This window comes from Papaver somniferum, unplaced genomic scaffold (assembly GCF_003573695.1).
Source record: "Papaver somniferum cultivar HN1 unplaced genomic scaffold, ASM357369v1 unplaced-scaffold_10, whole genome shotgun sequence".
Classification (NCBI taxonomy): domain Eukaryota; kingdom Viridiplantae; phylum Streptophyta; class Magnoliopsida; order Ranunculales; family Papaveraceae; genus Papaver; species Papaver somniferum.
The window spans coordinates 8,904,542-8,921,589 of record NW_020618825.1 but is presented as its reverse complement, the minus strand read 5'-3'; the positions used below and the strand labels follow the sequence as shown (position 1 = coordinate 8,921,589).

General features: G+C 40.5%; 1 long non-coding RNA gene across 1 annotated transcript; it reads left to right on the top strand.

Moving 5' to 3' along the window:
* Positions 1–383: 383 nt before the first annotated feature.
* Positions 384–1,251, top strand: LOC113326685. The gene is made up of 3 exons (XR_003348476.1): positions 384–474; positions 652–727; positions 818–1,251. It is a non-coding gene; the product is annotated as an uncharacterized LOC113326685 (long non-coding RNA).
* Positions 1,252–17,048: the final 15,797 nt, after the last annotated feature.

The following is a 17,048-nucleotide window of genomic DNA, read 5'->3' as shown; positions in this document are numbered from 1 at the left end:
ATTACTGAACAAAAGGACGTCTTTTAGCCCTTGCAGAGGTTGCAGTTATCAAAAGCAAGGATAATTACTAAGTCTTCTAGGAGTTTAAAATAGACATCCATTTTCTTAATTTAATGTATTTGATGTGAAAATTTAATAGGCCATTCGTGTTGACTAGTAATAGAAGCTGTTATCTTTATTTATGTTCCCCTCTTTGTTTCGTTATTACTATGATGTTGCAAACCACAGTTATCCAATATAATAACATGTTTCTTGGTTTTTGCTTATTTCATTGGTACACATGAGTTGAGAAATTTATCGTCCCCCGAGGTTGTTGTTAAATACTACGCAGAAGGCAAGCTTAATGGAGACTAATCAAATACATTCTTCTGATGCCAGCAGGTGTTGCTAGAACAATCTCGGTGGTTCAACTAGACCAAGAATTAGAATATGCAAGCTAATGAGGATAAGGAATGGTTGTGAGTCGAAATTCAGGTGAACTTGCTTAGCAACACTTTATATTATGTTTGTTTATTTTGTGTTCCACATGATTTATTTGCTCAATGACAAGTAGTTCTGTTGTATCTATTGCTCGTGGAATATTTAGAAATAAAGTTAAATGGAAAATGTTTCACTATGCACCCCACGATACAAAGGCAGATTATTTTGCAGATAAACCCAATGCGTTAAACGAGGGGGAGTTGAAGGATCTTGTGCAATTTTGGGTTAAGTTCTAGTAATGTTTCAGGTAAGTTCAGTCATCTGCTATGTATGGGTATGAGTTTAAGTTCTAGTAATGCATTCATGTCTAATTAATTCTGACTTGTGTTTTTGTAAGGTACTTTCCGATGGCAATGTCAAAGAGTAGAAACCGTTTTGTTTTGTAAGGTATTTTCTGATGGCAATGTCAAAGAGTAGAAGCCTCACACAGTGTGCAGCAAAAACTATTCGACGCAAAGCTGAAGTGGATACACAAGTTGGTGGTTACAGTCACTGTTCTCTTTGAAATTTTAAAGTATATTTCTCATATTTGGATTCGACTATTCATGGTTGAGGTACATTTCTCATATGTGTCTGTGTACAAGTACAACTAGTAGAGAGGAGTTAGTTAGGTCTAAATTGAAGTATAAAGTTTCGCTACTTTTAAGGTCAACTTTAAAGTCGGAGATTCTGTAAGTTAATTTGTTTCTTTTCTTATGGTGAAGTAGGATTTTTTATAATCTGTAACATAAACTTCTTTTTTGTTAATGAAATCCGAATTGTTTGTTTTAATTCAATCTATGTATGAAATCGATTTTGTTGTGCATAAATTATTACATGATGATTACAGTAGTCCCTAAATTTGTGAACATGTTTTTGCCGAAGTCAAGCTGTTGCAGCAGCAGTAAGTAGTGTAGCAAAACAGTTTTAAAGACAATAAATAAATTAAAAAATAAAAATGATGCCTTTTTGTCTCATTTTATTGCCTCGCTAGTTGGTGTGGCAAGAGATTTTCCAAAAAAAATAAAATAAACAAATTAAAAAAAATAAATAAAAAAAATACTTTTTTGCCTCATGTTATTGCCTCACTATTTGGTGAGGCAAAAAAACCAGCTATTGCCGCACCGTACTTAAGGTGTGGCAATAACTTCTTGTCACACAGGTTGTTTCCACACGGTGTGGCAAAAGTTTTTTATGTGGAAAAAGGTTTTTGCAACATGAAACATGGGTTCTTGCCACACAAATGAGGTGTTGTAATACATTAGTTTTCTTGTGGTGGTTCTTTTCGCTCCACAACTCATCTAGTCTTTATTTGGTACCTAAAAATGCAAAATTAAACAATATTAAGTATTTATCCTTGAGGAGAGTAAAATACAAAAAATTCATTACAAAAGGGGGAATTATGGTATGCAAAAAGGGATGAGTGCCAATAAAATGATACAAAAATAATGCAATATTTGGCACCTATCAAATACCCCTAAACCTGAATTTTACTTGTCCTCAAGTAAAACAGAAACTAAGGAAATCCTAACTATACCACTGTCGCTGGTCTCTCGATTGCATTTAGCGAATGCAATAAGCCTTTTAAACCACTAAGTGTCCCTAGTGGACGAGTTGAAGTCTCGTGAAGGTTTGCTTAGAACGTACCTACAAAGTTCTAGGACAAAATATAAGCTCAAATTCCATGAAATGTGACATGTGCAAGACAGTAGAAGCTCACAGCAAAATGGAGATGTCAATCTAGCTATCAAAGGCACAATCCTAGCACTGATAACAAATAAAGACATGTGATAAGAGTGTAAAGTGTATCTACACATGTGTAAAGAAAGATCGGATGTTATGACTACTAATCACCAAGAGATAGTTTCTCAGGCTAAGAACCGAGGTCGAAATCTAGCTAGCTGTCCGGACTTTACGAGAATTGTGAATGAGTTGGAGGTATTTCACAATTACTCGCATTGTACATCAATGGCATACACCCTTCCTTGCTTATAACACAAAAACACAAAATATGACTCTTTACATACTCTTATTTACATTGACTACTCTCTTTTATTTTTGGAACAAGGGAGGATGAAATTGATAAATACTTGATTTTTTTTTTTTTGATTTTTTTTTTGATATTTTTCTGAATATATACATCGTTTTTTTTTTTTTGATTTTTTTTTGAATATAATCATTTTTTTAACATGGTAACACTTTTGATACATAACAAAAGAAACAAAAAATTACATGACTCTTAGCAAGAGGTAGCCCTTTTTGATGCACCCAGTTAAATTCGATGGTTGTTTTTCTTAACGTAACCTCCACCTTCTATCCCAACCAACCAAAGAACAAGCTAGTCAAGTCTCGTTCAGTATTCTAAAGTGATTGGAAACTAAAACTTCTGATAGAACACCTCAAGGTTGAGGCTATACATGTATTGGTAGATCGTGCGTGTGCGAATTTCTTATCACGATGTAAATTGTGCTAGAATCAGGGGTGCCTTTATATCTAGACTAAGAATCCTTATGTTTACATATATGCACAAGAGTCAACATTTCAAGTAAATGAGCTCCATTTTTATGTTTTTTCAATTTTTTATTTTTCAAAAAAGAGGGAGGAGTTTAGTTTTCAATTATAGCATGATATCACGGTATCTACTTTTCACCCCTAAACCTAAACTAAACATTGTCCTCAATGTTTCTAATGATAAACATATTTATAATTTTAACATAACAGGAGAACATGTTACGTTTTGAGAGAAAGGAAAGAGATTACCCGATTTGACGAAAGAAAAAACCGAACTCCATTATTCATGGTTAGAATCCAACATATTTCATCCGCGATCACCATGGAGTAACCAAATATATACAAAAATGGAAAAAGAAATCAAGTCAAAGTGACTCAACCTGAAGATTTTGAATCTTCAGGATTATATACAAAAATTCACTATATACATAAAGTCTAAAGAGTTGAGGATCAACCCAAAAGACAAAGTGTTGAAACATAAACAGTTTCAAAACACTAAAATTGGACTGAAATGAGAGTGAGAGTGAAAAACCAAATGATCTACCCCTAAACCTGGATTTTACACTAGATATACTATTGGATACAAAATCTCGCGGTTTTGGGGGTTCATCATACACAAGGTCTAACTCGAAATGGACTTTGTTAGGGACGGGCAAACATGCATATTCCAACTGTGGCTCCTTAAAAGTATTGTATTTAGATGCAAAATAGTCCAAGAGGACTTGAGAGGCACACATTTCCAATCCTAGGTTGGGAATTTTAAGAAAAGTTGGTTTAAAATTTTTGTTACAAACCAAATCTAGGTTGGGTGGAATAATCTCAATTTGTGACTTAGGCAAGAAGGTGACATCTAAGTTTCTCACATGCATGAGATCAAAAGTACCAATATTATCAGTCACATCAGCATTTTCTAAGTCATAATCAAGTTGTGTAGCATGCTCATCATCGCAAAACAATTTCACAAGTCCAAATTCAGAATCATGGTTATCCGAAATATCCAAATTAACATCAAAAGAAGTAATATATTGTGGCTTAGGTATGGAATCAGACACATCAACTATATTTTCATGCATAGGATCATTAGTGTCAACAGAAGATTCGACATTACCTAAGTCATGCTCTTCACAGGATAACTGCACAATATCTAAATCATTAGCCTCATGTATTTGAACCCAAAGGTTTCATAACATTTTGAAGGTCGGGGCAGAAAAGCCTAATGTATTTGAACCCAAAGGTTCCATAACATTTTCAGCATAGACATGTTCTTCTAATATAACATCATCATAATCATCATCATCACAAATACATGAAAATCCTATTTTTTCAAAACCATTAGTGTTTTCCGCCCATACATCTGCCTCTAAAATAGGTGAATATGGATTGACATTTTCCGCAATAGGGTATGAAACACTATATCCAGAATTAAGCTCATTGGGAAAATCAACATCTGACTCATGGTGATCATCCATATCATGTGGCATGGTCCTAGTTCCCCTATAGGTTTCCCACTGATGGGTTTTCTCTGCGACTTCAGCTAGAAATGACCATGCATCGTCCACAGTTTTATCAATGAATTCACCATTACACATAGATTCAACCAAGGCTCGAGACTTAAAGTCTAGTCCCTCATAAAGAATGGCGACCAGTCTCCACTTCTCGAGGCCATGGTGAGGACACTCAAACAACAAATCATTAAACCGTTAAAAATAATGAAAAAGTGTTTCTCCATCTAACTGGACAAAACAATTAATACTTCGACGAATAGAGATGGTCCTATGATGTGGAAAGAACTTGATTTGTGAGTTGGTCCCAAGTGGTGATTGACTGCGGTCTCAGATTGTAAAACCATGTTTTAGCCCTTTCCTTTAAATAAAATGTAAACAAACGCAATTTCAAAGAGTCTTCAGACATATAGTCAGGTTGTATAGCCCGGACAATTTGTTCAAACTCTCTTACATGATTATAGGGATTCTCAGAATCGAACCCTCGAAATATAGGAAGTATTTGTATCATGCTAGCGTTTAGTTCAAATGGGCCATAAGTCTGGGGTAAGACGATACATGATAACTTACTTATTCTGTTAGGGTACATGTATTCATGGAGACTATGGGGTTTATTCACACACTCGCCCATTTTTTTCAGAAAAATTTGGTTTTGATGGGTTTTGAAAATTTTTGGATTTGTTGGGTTTTGAAAAGAAAATTTGGTTTGAATGTGGGAGAAAAATTTTGTTTATTGGGAGCAAATTTGGTTTTAAAATTGGGAGCAAGCCCACATTGGTGGGATAATGCACAACCCACTAGAAGTTTGAAAAAACAGCCTACAACTGTGAATTTGGATGAAGTTTGAACAGGCCCAGTTAGTATTTTAACAGGTCCCAAAGCATAGCCCAGTAGTCTTCAGGAGGCCCAACAGGTTATTTGGAAAGTGAGGAGCCCAACAGGAGTTTTTGAAATTGGAAAACTTGATAGATTTTCAAAGATTTTAAGCCCACTGTTCTCAAATTTCCAAAGTTGTTGTTTTGAGTACAAGACCCAGTTAATGTTCAAAGTTATAAGCCCACAGTCCATTTAAAATTACAAGCCCAAAAGTCCAAAAACACAAGCCCACTGTTGGGTTTACAATAATATTACAAGCCCAGAAAAAATATAAACCCAACAGACAATAAAGAAGGCCCAGTTGGGCTTTGCTAATGGGTTTGGGCTTACTTGTTTTTGGAGGGAAGCCCAGTTGGGCTTTTTATCCCTTTTTTGTTGCACAAGCCCAGTTGGGCTTTGATCTTCCTGACTTTTGCACAAGCCCAGTTGGGTCCAGCAGTTTGCAAGGCCAATGCACCAGCCTAGCAACTTCAACACCAGCAAACTAGGCTCAGCAGGTTCACAGGGCCACAACAGAGAAGCAGCACCAGCAAGAAGCAACGCATCACCACAGCCCAGCAGCAATGCACCAGGACCAGCAAGGGAGCTCAAGATTAACCACAGCAGCAAAGCTCCAAGTACACAGCACAAGAAGCAAATTCAAGCAAGGGACAACAGCAAATTCAAGCAGGGAAAAAAATTGTACCCAGCTCCTAATGCTAAATGCAACAGCAATGCAAGTATGCAGATGGTGAAGATGCAAACAAGAATATGCAGCAGGAATATGATATGCAAGATGAAAGACGAAGATGAAAGACAGAAATGCTATATACAAGATGCTAATGAGAATACAAGATGAAACAGCAAAGACCAGGTAAACAATGAGCAAGCAATGAAGAAAGGTTATCAGAGAAACAAAAGAAACAATAACAGCGCCCAAAAACTTGATTCTCAGCAGCACCACAAGCTGTTGTTCTTGCTTTGCTCCTCTCGCCTAGCCCACAACTGCTGCCCTCCCTTTCTTAGCCTTGACTTGATCAATCAGTAGCACCACAAGCTGCTGCTCCACAGCAGGTACCTGCTAGCTCAGAAGAGAGGGATCAGTCTCTTTGTACTGAAACAATGGAATTACAAAGAAGCAATGAGGGATCAAAACAGCGGTGATATGCAGCTACACTAAGAGGAAAGAAAATAAGATGCTTACAGATGAAAATGCTTACAAATGCTTACAGCTACAGCTACAGCTACAGATGCAAATTGTATAGCTAACAGACAAGCTACAGCTAATTGAGGCAAGATGCTACAGCAGAGATGATTACACTAAGATGCTTATCATAACTACACAGCAGGTTATGCAAGAAAAGATGATGCAAGTGACAACAAACTAAGCTACACTAAGTTACAGCTAAACTACAGAAAATCTAAGTTACACAGTAGGTTGAAAACAGAAAAGCAAGTGCAAGAATGTTTTTTCAACTACTGCAGCGGCGCCAAAAACTTGGTGTGGTTTTAAAAGAACCTACAACTTATACCTGCAAGTATACATGGTCAGTTGTAGAGAGTGAGGTAAGAAGGGGTTTGTCCTCAGGGACTTGGTGTCTGTAGTTGAATCTATGGTCTCACCACAACTGACTTCAGAACAAGAAGTAACACAAATAGGGGGTTTTGTTTGCCGATACGGCTAGATGTTGGTTATGTAACACAAAATAGAAAAGTAATATGCAAAGAAAGTAAATAGAGCAAATGATGAGAATGGTACTAGGTCCTTTGAGTCCACCACTAACTTACACTAGTTATTCTGCTCATAACACTAACCTTGTCCTTATATCTGATAACAAAAGGGATGTCAATCCTCTGTATATCTAAGGTCACCTTGATATGAATGATTCAATCACAACTAAGGTATTTCTCCTAAGCATTAACTGTCTTTTCAGGGAACAGCTAATCAAAAGATCAATATATGGGATTAAGTATGAGTTGTAGTTCTTCAGCACAGTATTATTATAACTACAATGGATACATGGCATACACTGTGAAAGTAGAGTAATGAAGTCCTAAGATTGAATTTTATTCTAAAACAATTAAGCACAACAAGGTTACTACCATTAACAGGAATAACTAGTAGCAAACTAGGGCTTCATCTAAACCCTAGCAGGAGTAATTAGAACATAATGAACACAATATACTACTACAGCTTGGTGCACCGGCTAATCCGGGCATATCTAATCTCACACCCAAGACGTCAATTTATACATATAACAACTTTCCCCAAAAAACTCCTAAAACAGTGAAATTAGGGTTTACCAAAAATTGAAATTAAGTTTTACCTAATCACTGAAAACACTTGAGAGCTTTGACCCATGCTTCCTCCTCGTCTTCTCCTGCTTTTCCCATGCTGTGATTACAACTCTGTTCCGACCTAATTTATCAATTTCACCTCTAGGGTTTCTGACATGGGTGAGGCGTGAAATTGAGAGATTAGGAGGCCATAGAGTTGGTGAAAGTGGTAATAATGATGGTGGTGGTTGAGGAGGCAGAAAGTTGGTGGCGGAGCAGGTGATGGTTCTGCTGTGAAGAGAAGGAAAGGGGGAAGAAGAAGAAGTTGGGGTCGATGGGATTAGGGTTAGGATGTGTTTGGTTTGGGGATATAAACCTAGGTGATAGGGTGTTAGACGGGACATCAAATTTTGATATTTTGATTGTGAAAAACGTAGGATGAAAAGGTGATAGAATGATCCAACGACGCGATGAAGATGGATGCGGAGCGACCGTTGGATGATGGAATACATCAAAACTGACGGTCCAAGATGGAGTTAGGTACTATGATGTTAGACAGGAACTTCAAAGCTCGATGTACTCTGATGAAGCGACCGTAGGATGATGGAATGGATCCAATCTGACGGCTGAAGGGAAAAACGGGTTTGGGTTTGGATTTTGGGTTTAGGAAATGGGTTTGGGATTAGATAGTCTTGAGCCCACTTCTTCTTTAAGAACAATTTCTTCCTTTTTAAGACCATTTTCATCTTTGATTCTTCCATACCACATTCTTCACTTCTTTTCCGCTAGAGTTTCCGCCGGCTTTTTCCCGTGTCTTTGCTCTTTTCGCTCCACAACTCATCTAGTCTTTATTTGGTACCTAAAAATGCAAAATTAAACAATATTAAGTATTTATCCTTGAGGAGAGTAAAATACAAAATTCATTACAAAAGGGGAAATTATGGTATGCAAAAAGGGATAAGTGCCAATAAAATGATACAGAAATAAATGCAATATTTGGCACCTATCAGTAACCCCGTCACAGCACGACTCAAATCTCTTTTCTCTCTATTTCTGTATCTGCAGTTTCTAAATCTTTGTTGTTATGTTTCATCTCAGTCTCTCAATATATATATATATATCTCGATTTATTCTTTTATTTCTCATATTGAATTAGATTTTGATTTGGTTTCTGATTCATGTTATTTATTGGAAGCGATGACGAACACCTAAAACCCAAAACACATACTCTTCTCCAAACATCATCATTGTTTGAAGATGATCAAGATCTGTGAGGCATGGGGTAACTCTCTTTTCTCTATTATTTATATCGATTATCCCCAAAATATTAAGTTAGCGTTTCCAATTTCCTATAGTTCTGAGCTTTTTCAACTGATTTTGCAAACTGTAATTTCAATAAGGGTTTAATTTAAAGTTAGCATTGTTTACAACCTTTCAGTGGTTTTGAGATCTGTTTTACCTTTATTTGTTTATTTCAGTTTTGTGGTTCCGTAGGTTTTCTACCATTTGGGTGAACTAAATTATGTTTCAGCAGTTTTGTTCTGAACCACTTGTTGTGGTTGGCACTAACTGGGGTGTTGGTGATTGTAATTCAACTAGATCTTTTTGTGTTTGTCAAATCGTAATTGTTTGTGGATATTCAAATTGCTAAAAATGGAATGCTACTTAATCTTAAAGTTTAACTTATTGCAGCGGATGAACCATATTGATGAGCCTTTTACTAATGAGGAGAATGCAAGAGACCTGGAGGATCAAAAACATCACCAAGGTTACCATCCTACCCTAAAAATTCCCTTTGGTTTCTAAGCATGAGAGCATACACACTCAAAGTCATGAGCATTTTGCATAGAACGAGTGATGTAAACTAATTATGTATCGTTCCCTTTTTCTTATTCAGCTGATAGAGACAACATCACCTTATTTGACCCTTTTGATTCAAGGAAACATATTCTACTATGGGATTTGTCATCTACACATCTGAAGAAAATCACTTTATAGAATCTTTGTTTCGATGTCTACCTTAGTTGTGTTGTTTTGTTAGGTTCTGAAAGAAAAATATGATTAACCACTTTTGTTGCTTGGTATGTTAACAGCGTTGCTTTTTTACTAGTAATCATTCAATGAATCTGCCATCTTAACTCTCATACAGGTTTTATATTGAGGGAAATGAAGACATGTGTGTGTACATATTTCATCATCAAACACGTGTATACAGGAAGACACGTGGAGAGCATGCGGACAAAGTCATCAAAACATGATGACACACGCCCACAGGCCACACCCAAGAAGCCCGTCCCGTCGACGTCGGATCTTTGCCCGAACAAATCTAAGGGCAGAAGTTAAAAGATTTATCGAAAACACGGTGTACTGCGGAGCACCAAATAACTCCCGAAGAGTTACTTTATCTCATCCCCAAAAGAAGCTAAGATCAACGGTGAAGAGAAGGTTAACTGACATGGATGTGACAGGGGAAGAAGACACTTGTCTGACACGAGCATGCGTCTCAACTTCCCGCATTAAACACTCTGAGCAGTATACGTGTCGATCAACCCGTGGAACGAACGAGGATGACTCTGCGTGAGAAAGTAATGAGAGAAGATCTCCGCGTGATGGACACAAAACAGAAGAAGATAAGGTTCCAACGGCCCTCAGAAATGGGTCCCATACTCCAACCCTATAAATACCCCCTCTCCACCAAGAGTGAGGGTATCGGAAAAAAGGAAGGAGAGGAGGAGAGAGAAGGATTATGAGTGTAAGTTTGTCCTTTACAATACACAGACCTATGTAAACTCCAAAGTCATTCGACTATCTCTGTAATCATCAAGTAAATAGTGAAACAATAACGCCGTGGATGTAGGCCTTAGTGCTGAACCACGTAAATCCCAGTCTTATTTACATTTCAACACTTTATATTCGTCTAACGCTCCATGAGTTTTACTTTTATACTTCGTTTTCTTTATCTTCCCCTGCGTAAACGCCTCTCGCGATATTATTAGATGAGGCTATGATAAACCCGAAGGTTTTGAGCCAAGGAATCAATGCAATTGTATCATCAGTGCGAGTACGTACCTAGAGTGCGAACATTGTTTGTGAACATATAGATGCCTTCGTGATTTACGTGTTCACAATTTGGCGCTAGAAACAGGGACTTCGTCCCGGTAAAAGATTTATCTTATCCTGTGATTTCATCTTAAACTAGCATATGATTGCTCTGCTTCATTAGCTCTGACAGTATTTATTTTACCATATTCAGAAAGCGCACCCTTTATCTTCGTTAGCTCCGGCAGTATCTTCGTTTATTGGTTAAAAGATTTACTACTAGATCCATGAATTTACTTTTTTTTTAGATCTCGTACGAACATGTCTTCCTGGAGGGTTTTCGTAAATTTTCAAAGGATCTACAGGCATTTTGAAAAGGGATATTCTCGCGTTTCCACGTACTTTCAATGAATCAACACTTTTAGTAAGACTTTAGCCCGTGTATTTTAACTCGTGTGTTTTAATCGAATGAGCCTCCTTAAGAGTTCTCTCTGTGGCCGTCGGGAATTTTTTCCATGTCTTGGAGTAAGGTATTTCACAAACTAACCCGATCCGCACGGACATTTCTGTTTCTCGCTGTTTGAAATTCCCTTGTGCAGAACGAAAGCGACAAAATGACCCACTATGGAAAAGATGCAGGAAGCAGGAAAGTCCAAAGCCTCGTCAAAGGAAGCACCAAGAACTACCCCGGTCATCACCCGAAGCAAGCAGAAAGGGGACAAAGCCAAAATGACTAGTCAGAGGCAGGATACCGCGGAAATCACTTCCCCGATGAATGCTAACTCCGTTGCAGCCGCGACTCTCAGAGCAGCGGCGACAAAGTACAGTACGGCGGCGGCAACCCTGAAGGCTGCAGAAGCCAGCAAAACTTTTGCTACGAATCAATTTCATCAGCCAAAAGAAAAGGTGGATGAATCCAGAACACATCAACCCGCGCACCCGCCAACCTTCAGAATGCCATCAACAAACGATCAGAATCAAACTGTGCCGGCGGCTCTAACACTGCAGATGGGCACTCAGCCCGATTTGGAAATGCCAACAATCGAAGCTGAACCTCTACCACCTTTAGTACAGACCGTAGAAGAAGGCGGCACCATGGACGTAGTAGCACGAGCTGGGACTCCCAATCAGGGGTCAAACCAATCACATCGATTGATGGCTGAGCTTGAAGAGTTGAAGAAGAGCCAGCAGGTTTACGCAGATGTTGTAGCTCTGCTGGCCAGAGAAAACCAAGATTTAAAAGACCGGATTGCCCTAAGTACGAAGACCAGCCAACAACTTGATGAAGCCAATTCAAAGGCACCAGAACCTAATCGAGACCGAAGAGTCATCGTAGCAGCTAATGGAGACGCGGCTAGGGGAAGTAGCGCGTCCGACCCGGATTCTAATGACGCAGAGTCAGAATATCACGAGCAGAAGAGCGTAGGGCACCACCGTGCGATGGAAGAGCTGCGTGATGAAATGATGGCCGAGATCAGGCAGTTAAAAGCTAGACAAGGCGGGGGAAGGTTAGAGGAGGTCATGAGAGAGGCTAATTCCACGCCCCTAACTCATCGCCTGGCCAACACCCCTATTCCGCTGAAGTGCCCTGTCCCGACCTTCGAATGCTATGACGGATCCAGTGATCCCGCTGCACATATTCGGTATTATAACCGTGTTTTAGCCAGATGGAGTCAGAACGACGCCGTACTCTGTAGATACTTCCCATCAAGCCTGAAGGGATCGGCATTGTCTTGGTTTGATAATTTGCCGCCGGACTCCATCCACTCCTACGACCAACTCGCAGAAAAGTTCTTAAGAACTTACATGTACAACAAGCTTAACACCGGAATGGATAAGCTCTTTTCGCTAAATTGGCTACAAGGAAACCACGAGGGAATACACTAACAGATGGCACAAGATCTGCCAAGCCATAGGAAGTGTGGACCCAGTGGTAAGTATCAACTGCTACAAGTGGGGATTAGACCGAATGAGTCCACTATTTGTTGAGATTCATGGAAGCGTGCCTAAGACAGGGAGATCTTCGAATAATTATTGAAAAGCACGCTCGTCTTGAAGAAATCCAGCGTGAAAACCCGAGGGCGTATCCGCAGAGGTCTCACCGTACCAATTCCGCAGAACAAACCAATGGGGTCAAAAGGAATAGCTCAGTGGAACGGCCCACGAAGAAAGGAAGGAACGAAGGGATGAACGACGAAAAGACGATCGAAAATTCGAAGATCAAGTTTACACGAAGCTCAATGCTAGCTATGCCCGGATCCTGCGAGAGATCAAAGGAAGGGAAAATTTGGAGTGGCCATGGTCTAAGGGAAAACAGCCCCTAGATCCGAGAAGTCTAAAGATTACTGTGAATATCATGCTTCAACGGACACCAGACCGAGAAATGTAAAAACCTCAAAATAATGATCCAAAAATTGATTGATGCTGGCGAACTCAAGCATACATACGAAAGGAGGTCACCGAGGACAGATCCAAACGAACAAGCAGTCCAACTTCCGAGGGGAACCGCACAATCAATACCATCTCGTGTTCTGAAGCCGTGGGCCCTCACTTACAGCACAAATAGGAAAGAGGCTACGGAAACAGTTCGAGGACCACTGCGAATTGTATAAGATTGATGGTGTAGAAGTGGACGAGCACGAAGAGTGGATGGACTCACCTATTATCTTCGACGCTGAAGATATCGAAGAAGATATGGAAGACCATAACGACCCCCTGGTCCTACACTACCAGTGGCTGGATGTAACCTCAAAAAGATCCTCATAGACGGGGGAAGCTCAGTAAACGTTCTATTCTACGACGCATTCAAACGAATGAAACTCCATGAAGAACAGCTGATGACCTCTTATTACACCATCTACGGATTCAATGGGCACCCACGAAGCCATTGGGAGACATCGTGTTGCAGTTAACGCCGGACCCATGAAAGTAGAAACACGATTCAGCGTGGTTGACGCCCCATCCCCCTACAACGCCATTATCGGACGAAAGTGGTTACATAAACTCAAGGGAGTGGCGGCAACTTACTACCAATATCTCAGATTCCCTACACCTGAGGGAGTGATGGAAATCAAGGGAGATCGGGTCTCTGCAAGAGAGTGCCAAGCCACTCAGGATCGTATCAACAACGAACAAGCAGCAAAAAACCCGAAGAATTAAAAATAAAGAAGCCGCGAAAGAAAAGGCCATAGACCTGTTCCTCAAGGAAACCACAGGAGGGGTTTGACAAAGGATGATAATGCCTAAACACAGAAACAGGTACTTCAGCAGCCAACAAGGACAGAAGCATACCAAATAGCAATCAAAGAACGTCCCAGTCCTCGGGGATCCGAAGCCGGTGTTCACACCAGTAGAGCCCGTGAAAGAAATCAACATAGGAACGGAAGAAAACCCGAAGATGATCAAAGTAGGGACCATAATGGACGAAAGAAGAGAAGATTCCTTAACCAAATTACTTAAAGAATACGCGGATGTATTCGCCTGGAAGCTAGGAGATATGCCGGGGATTGACCCGAAAATAATCCAACACGAGCTGCGCATCAAACCAGGCACGCCACCTTTCAGGCAGAAAATAAGAAAAGTTGCACCGGAGTACCATAAGGCAGTGGAAAAAAACTTCGGAAACTACTAGAAGCGGGGTTCATCAAAGAAGTCAAGTACCCTACATGGATCTCCAACATGGTCGTCGTTCCTAAGAAAAATGGAGGGGTTAGGATATGCATCGATTTTACTAACCTCAACAAGGCATGTCCAAAGGACAGCTATCCCCTGCCAAGCATAGATCAGCTGGTTGAAGCAGTAGAAGGATACGAAGAGCTGTCTTTCATGGATGGATATTCTGGTTACAACCAAGTAGCCCTGGCAGAAGAAGATCAACTACACACAGCATTCTACACCCCACATGGCCTTTATTGCTATACTAGAATGCCCTTTGGACTTCGAAACGCAGGGGAACATACCAAAGAATGGTCGATGCTATCTTCAGGCCATGGATTGGTAGTACCTTAGAAGTCTACGTTGATGACATGCTCGTCAAAAGTAAGCTGCGCAAAGATCACCATCAGGATCTGAGAGATATATTCGAAGCAATGAGGAAACATCACATGAAAGTAAACCCAGAGAAATGCACCTTCGGTGTCACTTCAGGGAAATTCCTCGGATATCTGGTAACAAAAAGGGGCATTGAGGTAGACCCAGCGAAGATTCAAGCCATAGTAGAAATGTCCCCGAAGAATTTAAAAGAAGTGCAGAAGCTCAATGGGTCCATAGCAGCCTTGGGCAGATTTATTGCCCGATCCTCGGACAAATGCAAACATTTTTTCAATATTCTCAAAAAAGGGAGTAAGTTTGAATGGACCGCAGAATGCGAAGAGCCTTCCAGAAAATCAAAGAACACCTGCTTCAATTCCAATCCTGCAGAAGCCTGATCCTGATGAGGTTTTGGCATTGTACATAGCAGCGACGGAAGACGCAGTTAGCGCAGTTTGGTCAAAACCAATACGAAGATAGAACACCTATCTATATGTCAGTAAGACCCTCAATTCGCGAAAGGAACTACACGAAGATCGAACAACTTATCCTAGCATTGGTATGGGCTACTCAAAAGCTGAGAACCTACTTCCTAACTCACTTCATCCGGGTCCCATGCAAAGCACCACTGGAAGCAGTCCTTAAAAGCGCAGGAAAAGTGGGCAGAATAGCCAAGTGGAACACCCACCTGGACAATTCAACATCATCATGAAATTCAACATTCCCGAAAATCCCAAGTTTTGGCGGATTTCTTAGCAGACCTCCCCCTGGACAACGACGAGGAGATTGAGGGAATACCAGAAGCCGAGGAAGAAAGCAAGGATCCAATGGATATCCTCGAACCCGCGAGTCAAAGACAATGGGAAGTCTTCGTCGATGGTTCCAAAAATAAGGAAGGAGCAGGAATAGGCATCGTCATCACCACCCCAACCGGAGAAAGGATCGTACAGGCACTCAGGTTAGAATTCAAAGAGCATACTAACAACATCGTCGAATACGAGGCAGTCGTACATGCCCTCCGTTTAATAATAGAGATGGGGGTAACCGATGTAAGACTGACAAGTGATTCGCAGCTTGTCATACGACAAATAGGGCTCGAGTACAATGTGTACGACGACACCCTCTCAGCTTACATGGCCTTGGTCCAAACATTGGCATCACAAATTCCAACATCAAGTTCCGGCACTTATGCAGAAGGGATCTCAGGCACGCGGATGCCCTAGCATATATATCATCCATGCTGAAGGACAAAAGCGTCGAAGCTATTAATAACAAGGGTATACGAGCCTTCGATTGCATCACAATTCTCCTTCGCTACCAATCAAGATACAGTGGAAGAAAATATCGAAGACCAGGTAGGAGAAGACATCCATAACGATTTTGACGAAGAAGACATCCTGTCAAGAGCAAATCAAGACGAAGATTTCAGCAACGAAGATGATTGGAGAAGGTGATCCATGCGTTTCTCAAGAAGGAACTTACCCGCGGATCATAAACAAGCCAGGAAAATACTCTCCAAAGGGAAGATATGACCTTCGGGATGGAATCCTGTACAAGAAATCCTTCCTCGGACCGTTACTACGCTGCTTGTCCAGGAAAGAGGGGCATCGAATTCTAAACGACATCCATTATGGTGACGCAGGGAATCATAGCGGCATGAGATCACTAGCCGACAAAGCAAAAATGCAAGGATATTACTGGCCCACAATGATACAGGATGCCGCAAGAATGTCCCGACGATGTGAAGAATGTCAGCGTTTCGCCAAAAAGATACACGCGCCAGCAACAACGTTAAATTCTGTAGGTAGCCCGTGGCCATTTGCAAAATGGGGCATAGATATCGTCGGGCCTTTCGCGAGGATCAGGGAAAAGACGATTTTTGATAGTAGCCACGGACTATTCAGTAAATGGGTGGAAGCTAAAGCCTTAGCCAGGATCAGAGACGTGGATGTGTTTACTTTCATATTCCAAAACATTTGCAGGTTCGGCATACCAGCAGAAATCGTGTCCGATAATGGTAAGCAATACAGGGAAAAATATAGACATGCTCTTCGATACTTTCAAAATAAGGAAGAACAAATCCACCCCCATATACCCTCAAAGCAACGGACAAGCGGAAGCCACTAACAAGACCCTCGCCCTTATCCTCAAAAAGCAATTAGACGAACATAAGGGGCGATGGTGTGAACAGTTGCACAATGTGTTATGGGCATACAGGACAACACGAAGATCTGCCACTGGGGAATCCCCGTTTCTCCTCACTTATGGAGCTGAAGCGTCATCCCAACAGAGATCCTCATGCCAACCACAAAGACTGAAGCATGGGAGAAAAATCACAACAGACATGATGTTGAGAGATTGGACGACCTGGAAGGA